The sequence below is a fragment of the Podarcis tiliguerta genome, assembly GCF_965153285.1.
Source record: "Podarcis tiliguerta genome assembly, chromosome: 16".
NCBI lineage: Eukaryota > Metazoa > Chordata > Lepidosauria > Squamata > Lacertidae > Podarcis > Podarcis tiliguerta.
In genome coordinates this window covers 17,784,016-17,799,156 of record NC_139549.1, presented here as the reverse complement: position 1 = coordinate 17,799,156, position 15,141 = coordinate 17,784,016, and the positions used below count along the sequence as shown (strand labels likewise).

The following is a 15,141-nucleotide window of genomic DNA, read 5'->3' as shown; positions in this document are numbered from 1 at the left end:
GGAGAAGAGAAGACTGAGGTGATAATGATAGCCATCTTCAACTATCTGAACAGCTGTCTCATGGAAGAAAGAAAAGGCTTGTTTCTGGCTGTTCCAAGGAAGGACCCAAAGCAATGCATTCAAATAACAAGAAAGAAGATTCCAACTGAAAAATAGGAAGAACTCCCTCTGTTTGACAGTGGAACAGACTACCCTGGAAGGTTGTGGACTCTCTCCTTTGTTGGAGATTTTTAAACAGAGGTTGGATGGATTCTTTATTTGTGACTCCTGCTTTGCAGTAGGTTGGACTAGATGACTTTTGGGGTCCCAGCTCTACAATTCTATGATGGATATGTATCCTCATAGTACGTATCAGCAAGTTTCTACACCACTGCTGATTCCACTTTGGAAAGCAGACCAAGTAATAAAAAACTCCAGGAAGAAGTTCAGATGGCAAGGCTTTGGTTGGCATTCTTGGCTGCACCCTGGGCTTTTCTTTACAACTGACCTGCTTAAACATTTCTATCAAGTGGTCTAACTAATCGGAATGAAAAGACTTCCCACCATCACAGCTGCAGTTCTCTCTCACACACACATGACTCCAGAAGTTGGCAGGTTGGAAAATATCAACAGGGGAGGAGGGAGCTGCCTTGTGGAATCAACAGCGGATGGAGGGTGTTGCCTTGTGAACACACAAACACACCAAGGTGCCCACTTAGTTTTCAGCGCTCAAGCTTGACAACAAAGCAGCTGAACCTATAAATCTTTGACTTTGGCAAGGGGCAGAGAGAATGTTCCTGGGCTGGCTCTAAGGAACCGCGGGGTGGTTGGTATTGAGAGAGGGAGATAAGCCCCCAAATGCCCAGGAAATGTTATGGCAGCAGGAAAGAGAAATTGGCAGCAGCCTAAAAGGGCGGATGTGGGCCATCTCTTTCTGTCTGCAGGCAGAAGACGGGCATGTGGTTTTTTGGACTGCATCCTGGCAAAAGAGGAAGGTTCCAGATGCTGGACAGAAGATGCTTCTAGCTGCTCTGAAGCCACTTTTCTGTCTCTTGTCTGTCTGTCTGTCTGTCTCCCCCGCCGCCGCCCCGGCCACCTTGCTCCTGTTGTGAATCACTGTCTTGTCACACACAAACCTCCTGCCCTTCTTCCTGCTTATGAAAGCCAAACCCCGCCCCCAACCTGGTTGCCTCTAGATCAGGAGTTCTCAGAGTGGGGTCTGTGGGCCACCACTGGTATGCAAGCTTCATTCAGGCAGCTCTCAGTCTTCCATCGATTTCTGAGAAAGTCCTTTTAAAAACAAAAAACAAACAAACATATTTTACCATTTTAATATTTTGTTGGAAGCCGCCCAGAGTGGCTGGGGAAACCCAGCCAGATGGATGGGAAATAAATTATTATAATTATATTTTTTTCTTACGGAAAACTTATCTTTAGAACAAGGAATTAACTTCAGAGAAAGTCCTTCTTCACACATTAAACTATGTAACTCACTCCCACATGAGGTAGTGTGGCTTTAAAAGAGGATAGGACAAATTTATGACGGGAAAGGCTATGGATGGCTACTAGCCACTGTCTGTGCTCTGCCTTCACGGTTGAAGACAGTAATGCTTCTGAATGTCAGTGGCTGGAAGCCATACGACGGGGGAGGGTTCTTGTGCTTGGATCCTGCTTGCATGTTTCCCATGGGGGCATCTGACAGGCCACAGTGAGAACAGGATGCTGGCCTAGATGTGCCATTGGCCTGATCCAGCAAGCTCTTCTTAGGCGACTGAAGAGGGAAGGTGGACCATCCATCAAAATTAACTATTCATAGTGATTTTAATTATATTTGTATCACTTCTTTTATTTCTTGTATTGTATTTTATTGTCTTACAATCTGAATTCTATGCAATGCAAATTGTAGCACCATCTGTAAGAAATAAATTAAACAATAGAAACACAATTAAAAATCATAAAGTATCTAGCACAGCACATTGACAATTGCTACAGCACATGGAAGAATCTGAGCTGTCTGCCAAGAAACCCTCAGCCTTTTTCAAGTGGTCCATGGGAGGAAAGGTTGGAGAGCCTCTGGTCTAGAGGTACATTCCCGGGGCTGGAGGGAGCTCATTTACACAACCTTCCTGCAATAGATATAGGCTGGTCTAGACTGATGACCAAGCAAATCTGCGCAGTTGCCCAGGGTCTTTTGAAGCCTCAGGGGAAGCCAACCAGGACCAGAGGCCTCAACAACCTGCTGGCACAGCCACACACTTCCCTGAGAACAGCTAATTTGGCCCAGCCTACCCACATGGCAGAATAAATGGCAATGGGTTGTGAGCTTGGGTGCTACCTCTTGAAGGAGCCACGCAGTGGAAAAACAGAAGAGAAGGCCTGACACTCGTTTTCTGCGTGCAAAGAGGTATTTGAGCGTGTAGCAAGACATTCAATGAAAAGACTTGTGTGCACAGTGCAACTTATGGAACTCATGGCCACTGGATGGCCAATCATGGCCACTATCTTGGATGCCTTTAGATAGAGATTAGACAAACAGAGGAGAAGTCTATCAGTGACTATTTTGCATGATAAGCAAACAAAACCTCTGTGTCTGAAGGCATTCAACTTCTGAATAACAGGTGCTGAGAACAGATAAAAGGAGTTTTCACTCCTTGATTGTGGTTTACTTTTGCTGGAAAAATACACTGGCCTTCCCCAACCTGGTGACCTCCAGATGTTTTGAATGACAGGGGGAAAGGGCTATTGAAACCCAAAGCTGTGTGAATGTACTTCTGCTCCATTATAAACAGAACCTCCATACAGATGCCAGGGACTGAGCCTGGGACATTCTGCATGCAAAGCAGGTATTCTACTACTCGGCTTACTCAAAATAAATCAAGGTTCTAGTACACATGTTTCTGGGTAAATTGCTGATTCAAACTGGAAGCGGCTTTCTACTGAGTCATACCGTTGTTCCACCTAGACCAGAACTGACTACTAATCAAACATTACAGCCTTTGCAAATGTTAATAGGAAACTATATATTTGAGAAGACAACTGTAGTCAGACCACAAGACCATCTAGCCCAGTATTGTCAGCACTGACTGGCAGCGGCTGTTCAGGATTTCAGGCAGGATACATTCCAAACACAACCTAGAGATGCTAGGAAATGAAAGTGGCAAAGCGCATCATCTGCCGCTGAGCTCTAAGGCCATCTCTAGGCCATTTATAAATGCCTTGCTCTTGTCCTGCCTTTGTGTCTCTCCCCAGGGACACATCCTGCCTCCTCCTGCAGCTGTTTCTGCCTTTGCAGTATCACCAAATGCAAGTCCCAAAGGACTTATATGACGTGCGGACAGTTCAGAGGGGGCTTAGGACTCCTCTCCTCCAGAACCTCCTGCTGCAGCAGCTTAACCTGAAAAACAAGGCATTTCAATCCACAAGGTGGCCAGCTTTTGATATTGCATCAAACAGTGCTCAAATACTTTCAAAGCCATCTTCACAGCCTTAAGGACTGGGAACTTGGACTATTTCTTTTTCAGTTGGAACTGAGCTCCGATATTTCAACTGCCTAGGGGCCTCCACACAGGGTTTAATCCAGCACTGATCCCAACCCCCACCCAGAGGATTTGTTTGGCTTGTTCCAAAGCTTCTGAGGCTTGAAATGTCCCGGCGATGGAAGAGGAAGAGAGTCTGGCCAAAAGCTGGCTCCCTGAAGGCTGGTTGGTGTGAAAAACGAACTCTTTGTTAAATTGCGCTCTGTCCCCTGAATGCCAATTTCCATGCCACCAGCTGGCATCTCAAAATGGGCCCCCTCTCCTCTGCCCCTCCTTTGCCGCTAGGAGTTGTTGTTGTTTAGTGGTTTAGTCGTGTCCGACTCTTCGTGACCCCATGGACCAGAGCACGCCAGGCACTTCTGTCTTCCACTGCCTCCCGCAGTTTGGTCAAGCTCATGCTGGTAGCCTCGAGAACACTATCCAACCATCTTGTCCTCTGTCATCCCCTTCTCCTTGTGCCCTCCATCTTTCCCAACATCAGGGTCTTTTCCAGGGAGTCTTCTCTTCTCATGAGGTGGCCAAAGTATTGGAGCCTCAGGAGTAACTTCCTCAAAAACTTACTGGGGCTTTTCTAGTTTAGAGGGCAAGCAAGTAGGAGGTAATGTTATACTTTTATAAAAACATGCATGGTGCAGAGAAAGTGGATGGAGAAACATTATTCTCCCTCTCTCATAACACTAGAACTCGCAGGCATCCAATAAAGCTGAATGCTGGAAGATTCAGGATACAGAAAAGAAAGTCCTTCATGCAGCACATAGTTAAACTATGGAATTCCCTCCCACTGGAGGCAGGGATGGCCACAATGTTGGATGACTTTAAAGGACAGGATAGGAGAAAACTATCTATGGCTTTGAGCCATGGTGGCTCTGCTCTGCCTCCATGGTTGGAGGCAGTAAATGCTTCTGAATACCATTTGCTGGAAACCAGAGGAGGGGAGAGGGCTCTTGTGCTCAGATCCTGCTTGGAGGGTTCCCACAGGCATCTGGTTGGCCAATATGAGAACAGGATGCTATACTAGTTGGACCCTCGGCTTGATCCAGCAGGGCTCTTCTTAGAGGAAGGGAAATGCCGTATACTGTGTCTGTCCAGTGGCCCATCCAGCTCAGTACTGCCAACACTGACTGGCAGCAGTGCTTCAGTATTTCAGGCAGGAGTCCTTCCCAGCACTACCCAGAGATATCATCAGGGACTGAACCTGCGATCTTCAGCCACTGAGTTATGGCTTTTCCCCAGAGAGCCACCCAGCCCCAGAGAGAGAGAGAGAGAGAGAGAGAGAGAGAGAGAGAGAAGCCTGACCCAACCAGTGCCAATGAGGAGGGCTGCCAACTGATCAGGAAATAATGGATCAGATTTTCCCTTTGTCTTTACATTTGATGTGTAGGGATTGGCACAGTCGCCTCCTTTTAGTATCTGTACATGGTCTGATGTGAAAAGCACAGCAAAACGTGGCAACATGGATACACCCAACACATCAGAGAGGTAGAGGTCAGCAGCTAGCGGACCCTGGAAAACTGATGCCCCACCCTATAGGTGACAATTCAACAGCAACAGAAGAATGTAGAAGGGCCTGATACGCTGAACCTACAGAGTGCATTTCCTTCTCAGGGTCTTCAGGATAAATCTGAGGTCAAGAGGCCAGAAATAAGGCAGGGGGCAGCCCCAGCCATCTCTGCCCCCATTCCAGCCCTTTCTTCTCCCATTGGCACGCTCACTTTCTATGTGGGGAGAGCCAGTGAGAGAGAGGTGGGCACCAGGACAGAATTAGGCATACGGAGCCAGCATGGTGTAGTGGTTAGAGTGTGGACTAGAACCCAGGAGACCAGCGCTCTAGTCTCCACTTGGCCATGAAGCTCACTGGGTGACCTTGGGCCAGTCACCCTGACCTACCTTGCAGGGTTGTTGTGAGAATAAAATGGAGGGGGGAGAACTATGTATGCCACATTGAGCTTCTAGGAGGAAAGGTGGGGTATAAATATCATAATAAATGAATAAAACAATTAATACGTTTAAAATACAGTTTGCATTTCAAGATGGATCTATCATATTCACACTTTCTGAAAAAAAATGAGAATTACTGATTGATTGATGTACCGCCCTATACCCTGGATGTCTCAGGGCAGTTCACAGAATAAAATCTAAATATAAAACCACAAAATACATAATAAAAATAAAAACAACCACCACCACCCTGTAACCCCCTGTGAACTGACACTCAGGCATCCTCCAAAGTCCGCACTTATCTGAATTTCATGAGAGAGTTTCCCAACCAAGCAGTGTTTACAAAAATCAAGTGCATTAATTTTAAACCACACTTTCCTCTAATACATTTGTGAAAGTCACACACGAAAACCCATTCAGTTCAGAGAAGCTGCCAGCAATGATGCGTGCATTAGTCAAAACTGCATACAAAAATATTTCTATTAAGAAAGATTCAAATGCTGAGGAATTTTCATTAGGATTATAATAGCAAAAAATAGCAACAATTGTAAGTTGCTGTGGAAACGTAAAGAACTGAATTGAAGATTGGAAAAATGAGAACCGGAGAAGCAGACAGCTCTTTCTATCCAGAGGGTACAAGAATAAAACTACGTTCTAAAAACACGTTGGGAAATGGAACAGAATTCCTACATTGGAGATGCACAGGAAAGAGTTAAGGGAGGCGGGATAAATGGTGATGCAAGACTCCGCCCTCTAGTCCATCAGGCCCCACCTTTATGCTCCTAGGCTCCGCCCCTCAAGCCCTATTTGACCTGAACAACCTTTATTGCGAAGGGTGGGGAGGGGGGAGACATGGACCACTGTGGCACTCCTTTTCACCCCAGCCTTCCCCCACCTGGTGCCCTCCAGATGTTTCGGACTATAACTCCCATCAACTGCAGCCCCTGTGGAGCCGCATCCCAGCAAGATTCTTCCTGGCACCCCAGAATCAGTATGAAGGTGACACCCTTTTCCTCTCCTGTTCTGTCCGCTTGCCACAAATCGGAGCTAGTATTCAAAGGTAGACTGCCCGGCTGCCTCTGCACATGACAGAGGTGCTAAATAAAGTTTTCAAAGGGGTGGGGAACGTAGTGTGTACAGCTGTTTTGTGTTCTGCTTTGTGGCCATGTTAACTGGCATCTTTGTTAGTGGTGCCTTATTTCATCGAATCATAAAATTGTAGGATTGGAACAGATCCCAAAGGTTGGTCCCTGACTGGTTTCAATACTTCCAAACAAAGGAGATGTTCCAAAAAAGATAAAGAGAGAGGATATGTTCAACAAGGATCAAAATTTGAAAAAGTGATTTTGGGGTCTAACAAAAAATTAATCTCTAAAAAATATAAACTATTTTTGGAATGGGAGACCAAAGACGACCTGATAAAGGAGGCAATGATAAAATGGGCTATTGATATTGGGCATAATGCTGAAATTTCTGAGTGGGAAGAATTATGAAATTTAACAATGAACTTCTCTGCAGGTTATCAAATAAGAGAAAATATGCAAAAAAAATGCATATTTGACACTGGTCAACCTGGCTAAAATGTATAAAAGAGGCTCAAAACTATGCTGAAAATGTTTGGAAGTAGAGGGTACATTTATTCATTTATGATGGAAATGTAAACGGGCAAAGGAATTTGGGGAGATGGTGTACAACGAGCTAAAAAAAATATTTTAATTCACATTCCCCAATAAACCGGAAGCATTCCTTCTAGGCATACTTGGGAATGAGTTACCAAAGAAAGGCCACAATCTATTTCTATATGCAACAACAGCTGCGAGGATAGTAAATGTAAGATATTGGGAACAAAGAGAGACCCCAGGGAAAGAAAAATGGCGAAATAAACTAATTGAATATGCAGAGCTTGCCAGCATAACATCTAAAATAAGAAATCAAGATGACAAACAGACAAGGAGTGAGTGGGAGTATCTAGGGGAATATTTACAAAAAATTGACCTCAAATATAAATTCCAAGTAGGGGATACTTTGTGACTAACAGTTGACAACATAAAAGATACGAGAGTGTGGAAAGTAAGGTGAAGGAATTAATGGATATGCAGCTAAACAAGATGTAAAAAGAATTGTCATGGAATGCTGGGTGGGAAGTCAAAAAGAACTACTGTATAAGAATGGGAAATGATGTAATTCTAAAACTGAAAACTTTTCTAAAAAAGGAAGGGATCCCAAGGGTCATCTAGCCCCACCTCCTGCAATACAGCAAAAGAACCCCTGACAGATGGGAAGGACTGATCCTTAAAATCACCCTGGCAATTGTAGATCTGGGAGGGGAATAGGGGGTCCCCTAACAGCTCTCAGGACCCTCAACAAACTACTGCTCCCAGAATTCTTCGGGGGAAGCCATGAGTGTTTAAAGTGGTGTCATAGCACTTTAAATGGGACACCGGGGGGGGGGGGGGCGCTGTGGTCTAAACCACTGAGCTTCTTGGGCATGGGTAGGCAAACTAAGACCCGGGGGCCAGATCCGGCCCAATTACCTTCTAAATCCGGCCCGCGGACGGTCCAGGAATCAGCATGTTTTTAGATGAGTAGAATGTGTCCTTTTATTTAAAATGCATCTCTGGGTTATTTGTGAGGCATAGGAATTCATTCATTTCCCCCCCTCCAAAATATAATCTGACCCCCCACAAGGTCTGAGGGACAGTGGATCAGCTCCTTGCTGAAAAAGTTTGCTGACCCCTGCTCTTGGGCTTGCTGATCGGAAGGTTGGTGGTTCGAATCCGCATGATGGGGTTGAGCTCCCTTTGCTCTGTCCCAGCTTCTGCCAACCTAGCAGTTCAAAGCATACCAGTGCAAGTAGATGAATAGGTATCACTGCAGCGGGAAGGTAAACGACATTTCCTTGAGCTCTGGCTTCTGTCATGGTGTTTCCGTTGCGCCAGAAGCAGTTTAGTCATGCTGGCCACATGACCCAGAAAGCTGACTGTGGACAAACGCTGGCTACCTTGGCGAGATGAGCACCGCATCCCATAGTTGCCTTTGACTGGACTTAACCATCCAAAGGTCCTTTACCTTTACCTTATTTAGTGCTTTAAATGTACAGTGTGAATGTGGCGCCTGTCATTCCACAGGTGACGTGCCAATTAAACTGTGCTTAGTCATCACTAGGTGACCTACAAGAGTTGACTTATGAGTAAACTCTAGAGCTTAAATCCAATTTTGAGAGGGAGGGGTTAGAGAAAAATAACTCATGAAGAGACATCACCTTGCCAACAAAGATCCGTATAGTTCAAGCTATGGTTTTCCTATTAGTGATGTATGGAAATGAGAGCTGGACCATAAAGAAGGCTGATCACCGAAGAATTGGTGCTTTTGAATTATGGTGCTGGAGGAGACTCTTGAGAGTCCCATGGACTGCAAGAAGATCAAACCGATCCATTCTTAAGGAAATCAGCCCTGAGTGCTCTCTGGAAGGACAGATCGTGAAGCTGAAGCTCTAATACTTTGGCCACCCCATGAGAAGAGAAGACTCCCTGGAAAAGACCCTGATGTTGGGAAAGATTGAGGGCACAAGGAGAAGGCGACGACAGAGGACGAGATGGTTGGACAGTGTCCTCGAAGCTACAAACATGAGTCTGACCAAACTGTGGGAGGCAGTGGAAGACAGGAGTGGATGCCGTGCTCTGGTCCATGGGGTCACGAAGAGTCGGACACGACTAAACGACTAAACAACAATAACAACTCTTGAAGTGTGCCATATTCAGAAGATAGACCCAAGCGGCTGTTGCAAACACACCATGAACTAAACCCCATTGAACACAGTGGGCTTTGCTTCCAAGAATACAGCTGATCTTGGTTCAAACCTCTACCCTGCCAAGAATCTCCCAGGGTGACCCTGGGCAATCTCACAGTGTAGCCTACCTCACAGGATTGTTGTGAAGATAAAATGAGTGCTCACTAGATGGACTAAGCACTGAGCTCTTTGTACAAAATGTGGGATAAACGTAATAATAATAATAATAAGACTCACTAGCAACATCCTAACTTAATTTTTCCAACATAGACTATTCTGGATTGGGGAGTCCAGGGTGCGGGAGGTGGAATTTGTATTAAAATCTATTTAGTTTGGCTAGTTTAGTTTGCAATATTAATTTCACATGGTGGCCTTAAAATGCAGCCATAGAAGCTTAATACACAAAGGGCCAAAGTTCGGCTACACTTGGCAACAGAAACTTTAAAAACCCACCAGTTTTAGTGAGAGAAAATGAAGCACAGGATAGCAATGTAGAACCTCCATGTTAAGAGCAGTGTAACTTTGAGTACCCACCAGATGCCTCAGACAAGGACAGGGAAGGACCAGCACTTTCCTGCCCTGATTGGGACGGTTTCCAGAAGAAGCTTCTTGCTTGACACTGCTGGAAACAAGATACTGGGTTGATGGGCCCTTTGCCTGATCCAGCCAGCCAATTAATACCTAGGGGAGCACTCAAATCCTTCCTGTGTTTCAGGCAGGGATTCGGATTTGGAAATGGGGGAGAAAAGAGGACCAATGGAGCCCTGAGCCCTGAAAGATAAACTGACTGACTGTAAAGACTTCCACACTGCTGTTTTAAGGCTGTGCAATAATCCACCCAAATCAAGGTTATGCCCTTCTGGAAAATGAATGATCTGCAAACAAGCCAGAACTGCAGTCACAGAAGTTTGAGGGTTTTTTTTCTTTCACTGCATCAGTTTGTCTCAACGTTGGCAAACCCGGCACCCCACCAACTTCCCCCAACCTTCACTATAAAATTAAGACACACAGCTGATTTTTACGCTAAATCCTCCAGTCCTATATTTGGGTTGTGACAAATGTACAATATACAACCTTTAAAATAAAGATTGTAGAGGGGTTGATTAAAGGGGGGAATTGTTTCTGAGAACAAGGAACCCCTATGTCATTTGAAAGAGCTTTTCACTGGTGGGGAAGCCCCCTGCCCCACATGCTGCCCCCACCAGCTTTGGGGAAGATCCCCTCCCAAAACCTGCTAATGTTGCATTGGGGGGGGGGGAATCAAATTGCAAATCATTTAATATTATTTTTTTTAAAAATATTACTTTCATTACTCACCAGTTTTACTGGAGAAAGAAAGAAAAAAGAAGGAATCTGTAGTTTGAACTAGAATAAAACAAACGTTGCAAAATGAAATAAATGCCCGGCTTCTTGCCCGCGCTATAGAGGCTCCCGTGGATGGAGGAGAGAGAACTTTTCCTTCCCAGCTCTTGGAGCGAGTGTTGCAGTGGGGCAGCAATGCAGGGCTGGGAACTGCAGCAGCTTATTCCAAAAGAAGAGGCAGGGTGGAAAGGAGCCCGGCGGCGGCGGCGGCCAGGGCGAAGGAGCAGGACACACACTCTGTCGCCCTGATGCAGAAGGAAGAGAGGGGAATCCTCCGCTCGCGCCCTCTTCCCCTCCCACTTAAAGGAAAAGGAAGCACGAGGTTGAGGCAGATGCCAGCCCAATTCACCACCCGCTGTGCCCGCGAGGAGCTCCAAAGACAAGGCTGGGCTCGTGTGTGTGTGCGCGCAACCCAATGCACCCTTAAACAGCGAGGCTTATAGCCGAATTATTATTATTATTATTATTATTATTATTATTATTATTATTACCCCGCCCATCTGGGACCAATACCCTGTAAAAAGCCAATTTTTAAAAATTTCGTTCCTCTGAAGGTGGGTGATCCAAACCTACACCTCTGATGCCCTGCTAGCTAATGGGGAGGGCGGGTAGAAAGAAGAAGGAAGAGCCCAATCCACCGCCCCAAAAAGCTGTATCACAGGTCTTTCTGGCACACGGGTCTCTTGTGGCGCAATGCTAACCCGAAGGTTGGTGGTTCGAGCCCACCTAGAGACGGCTGTGGGCAGGATTCCTGCATTGCAGGGGGTTAGACTAGATGGCCCCCGGGGTCCCTTTCAGCTCTGCGATTCTATGATTTCTTTTTTATGAGCAAACACCGCCGAGACTAAAGTGGCAATCTCTTCTACACGCACGCTTACCTGGAAGTAAGCCAGGCTTGCTTCTGATGAAGCATGCACAGCGATCGGGCTGCACGTTCAACCTTGAGCGTGGGTCTATACATTTTGGGAAGATGTCCGGCTTACAGCTGCGTGGGGATTATCTGCGGAAGCCCCCTCCCGCCCACCTGGGACCCCAGTGTCAGAGCTCTCTCTCTCCCCCCCCCTTTTGACATTTTTCGCATCCCGCCCGCCAAAGAGTTAAGGTTATGTTCTTTTATGCACTTGATGTTTCTCTAGCACAGGCCTGGGAAATTTGGGGGGGGGGGATAATCCAGCCCTTCAGACCTGTCTGGCCCCCAGAATGCTCCCCCACCAACGACAACACCCCTCATTGCCTCTGCTCCTAGCCCTTGTTGAGCTTTTCCCCCCTGGTTGAAATGTGTTCTTGAACTGAGATAATGCTTCTATAGCTTGCCCAGATGGAGATGTGTGCAGATGATGATGATGATGATGATGATGATGATTGCAGGGTAGCCTGGAGTACAAAGGTAAGAGTCACATTTGTTGCTCCACCCACTTTGGCCCCTGCTCCGCCCACCATTGTCACCAGGCCCCTGGAAATATGTCGATGAGAGAATCATGGCCCTTGAGTTGAAAAAGGTTCCGCACTCCTGGTCTGTTGGTAGGAAGGGTGGGATATACATTCATGATGATGATGATGATGATAATGATAATGATAACAACATCTTTTCAGTTTATTGTCTCTTGATCACCACATGCTGTCACCAAGGTTTGTACTTGGCTTACCACTCATGGTTTGTTTGGAGGAAACAAACCACAGACCTTGGTTCAGACCTAATGCTAAGCTAAACCATGGTTTGCCTTTCAGCCATAGTTAAGCTTAACTATGGTTTGAAATCAACATAGGAATTATGAATACTGTACAAATATTCATTTTGATGCTCTGGTGTCTATACAGACTGAGATTCATTTTTAGCATTCAGAAGCCCTAAGGAAAGATCAGTGGTGGTAACTACTCTCTCCTCTCTCTCTCTCTCTCTCTCTCTCTCTCTCTCTCTCTCTGTGTGCGTGTGTGTGTGTGTGTGTGTTTGTGTTGGAGGTGGGGTCCTCTCCCTATTGCCAAGAAGCTAACAGTAGTCTAAGATGCTGCTGCTTTGTCATGTAAATCATCACCTCTCTCTCTCTCTCTCTCTCTCTCTCATTCCTTGCAGATAGATTTGCTACATTTCACTGCAGTGATTGCAGTAAAGGACCACTTTTTAAAAACCCTTCCCTAGTCCTTTCTCGCTAGTTCTTGTCCTCACCAAACTAAAATGGCTTTCTGGAGCAGTTTCAAACATATTTAAGAGGCCAGTGCAGTTCTGAGAATGCCACTGGATGAATACTTAGTACTAAAAGGAAGTAGAGGAAGGGGGGCGGGGTGTGAGAAAAAGGGCCCTGAATTCATTTGGCTCTTGCCAAACACAGCCTATTGCAGCAGCAGCCTCCCGTGAGGGATTGGTGCTGCCTAGAATGCTAAGTGGGCTTTTCTCCCCAGCCAGCTGCCCCTCTTCCCAGAACAGCTTCTTTTCATGGTTCAAAGGCTGCAGACCAGAATCCACAACGCCCCCCCTCCCCAATTTTGCTGCCCTTTCTTACCTATCTGTAAAATGGGTGGTATCAGCACAAATCACAGGTGTTCTGCTGCACAATTCTATGGACTGTAAGGGTTCGTGGGGCAGGGGGCAGCACCCCATTTTGTAACAGGGTCCTGCCTTCATCAGGAGGGAGAAAGTCATTTGCCAGAGATTAGCATTGTAAGTGCTGTGGGTAAAACCTCAGTGCCTACGACTTGCCGATCGCATGGTCGGCAGTTCGAATCCCCGCAGCGGGGTGCGCTCCCGTCGTGCGGTCCCAGCGCCTGCCAACCTAGCAGTTCGAAAGCACCCCCGGGTGCAAGTAGATAAATAGGGACCGCTTACCAGCTGGAAGGTAAACAGCGTTCCGTGTGCTGCGCTGGCTCGCCAGATGCAGCTTGTCACGCTGGCCACGTGACCTGGAAGTGTCTGCGGACAGCGCTGGCTCCCGGCCTATAGAGTGAGATGAGCGCACAACCCTAGAGTCTGGCAAGACTGGCCCGTAGGGGCAGGGGTACCTTTACCTTTTTTATAGCATTGTAAGCTTGAGGCTGACAAGAAGTCAGGTTCGGAAGACGGGAGATGAATTGCTCAGATGAAGTGCAATTGGCGTTGTGTGGCCCTGGGCGCAAGATGATTAGGGGCACAAAGTTTCAAAAGAAAAAGAAAGTAGTAACAACAAATAAAAAGCACACCCTCCCCGTCTCACAGAAAATCTCCCACTGTTCACATGGGTGGACTGAAGAGCAGATTTGGGCAATGGCCACTTGCTAGGGCACCGTCTGCAGGGGCTTTAGGAAGATATCCACTCCTGACCAATCTCCTGTCCTGTTCTCCGCCATGCTGGATGCTCATAGAGCACCACAGTTGCCACTTGGGTAGGTTGCTAAGCTGTTGCCTTTTCATTCCAGCCCATTGGCAGGTGGTGCTGAGGATACTTACCTTGCCCCGGGGGGCCTGGCAACCCACGCTATGCCACTGGATGTAGAATTAGATCAGGGCTCAGCAAACTTTTTCAGCAGGGGGCTGGTCCTCTGTCCCTCAGACCTTGCGGGGGACTGGACTATATTGGGGTGGGGGGAACGAACGAATTCCTATGCTCCACAAATAACCCAGAGATATATTTTAAATAAAAGCACACATTCTACTCATGTATAAACACGCTGATTCGGACCGTCAGCGGGCCGGATTTAGAAGGCAATTGGGCCGGATCCAGCCCCCAGCCTTAGTTTGCCTACCCATGGATTAGACTCCAAGACTGCAGTTTTATAAGGACATAAGAAGCAGAATCATAGAGTTGGAAGGGACCCTTAGCATCATCAAGTCCAACTCTCTGCAATTCAGGAATATGCAGTTATCCCATATGTGGATCAAACCAGCAACCTTGATGTTATCAGCACCACACTCTAACCAACCAAGCTATCCAGGAAGAGCCCTTCTAGATCAGGCCAGTGGCTCGTCTGGTCCAGCATCCTGTTCTCACCGTGCTCACTCAGATGCCTGTGGGACGATCCCAAGCAGGACCTGAACACTAAAGCCTTCTCCCCTCCCGTGACTTCCAGCAACTGGGATTCAGAAGCGTTTTCTACACGCTCTGATTCTGCTGCATGTGAAAGAGCCACAGAGGCAAGGCTCTTCCAGCCTTCTGGTTCCCATGGAGAGCCATGTTCTCCTCTCCCAGGCCTGAACTGAAAGATATGACCCCACTCTCTGACCCACAACAAAAGGTAGCCTTTAACCCAAGTTTTATTTCCCGGGGGGGGGGTTACTTTTGTATTAAAAATGTTTGAAATAATCATAATTATGGCACAGCCATAACTGGGGTTTGGGGTTCAGGGGAGCAGGAAACAGTATTGGGAAAAGTGGCCATTAAGAAGATCTTTTTTACCCTCCCCAAGGTTGATTTTTTTGGGGGGGCGGGTGCTCTCCCAAACAAAATGAGCAAACTGGGAGTGCATTCCTGTTCTTCAAAATGTGGCTTTACAAGGAGGTGCTGTGTAATGCCAGGTACAGACCTCCAAATGATTCATTTTACTGTAAATCTTCCCTGATCCTGTCCA

At 46.6% G+C, this 15,141-nt stretch overlaps 1 protein-coding gene across 5 annotated transcripts in view; it reads right to left on the bottom strand.

Annotated features, from left to right (window-relative positions):
• BCAN (brevican) overlaps positions 1-11,596 on the bottom strand; it is a 44,347-nt gene extending 32,751 nt beyond the window's left edge. For 2 of the 5 annotated variants that reach the window (XM_083417311.1, XM_083417306.1), the window contains exon 1: positions 10,561-10,913. The gene's annotated coding sequence lies outside the window, so the exon portion shown is untranslated. Of the gene's footprint in view, positions 1-10,560; positions 10,993-11,483 lie in introns of those variants that run through there. The other 3 variants (XM_083417298.1, XM_083417300.1, XM_083417303.1) reach the window with 3 other exon arrangements.
• Between the last annotated feature and the right edge of the window lie 3,545 nt (positions 11,597-15,141).